The following is a 480-nucleotide window of genomic DNA, read 5'->3' on the forward strand; positions in this document are numbered from 1 at the left end:
TAGAGACGACGGTTTTCGAGACTCCTTTTCTAATGCTTCCTTTTTTTTTTTTTTTTACTTTAGATGGTGCATAATTTTTTGTTTTGTTAAGTTTTGTTGCAATACTGCCTTCGTTCCTGCCAGAAAATGAGAGAAATTCATAATCTTTCTGAAATTAAACATGACAGCTGATTAGCCTGAAAATAGGAATAGTTTGTTTGTGGATGTACTTTTTCTGGAAATTTTAACAACCGGCAAATAAAAAGGCTCTGTTAAACTCTCCCTCTCTCATGCACACACACCTATCTCTCTCTCTCTCTCATGTACACACAACCATTTATCTCTCTCTCTCTCAAGCACACAACAATCTCTCTCTCTCATGTACACACAACCATTTCTCTCTCTCTCTTATGCACACACAAACATTTCTCTCTCTCTTATGCACTTATGCACAACTATCTCTCCCCCCCACACATATATATACATACACCATCCATACAC

Source organism: Penaeus monodon, chromosome 20 (assembly GCF_015228065.2).
Source record: "Penaeus monodon isolate SGIC_2016 chromosome 20, NSTDA_Pmon_1, whole genome shotgun sequence".
In the NCBI taxonomy this organism is placed as follows: domain Eukaryota; kingdom Metazoa; phylum Arthropoda; class Malacostraca; order Decapoda; family Penaeidae; genus Penaeus; species Penaeus monodon.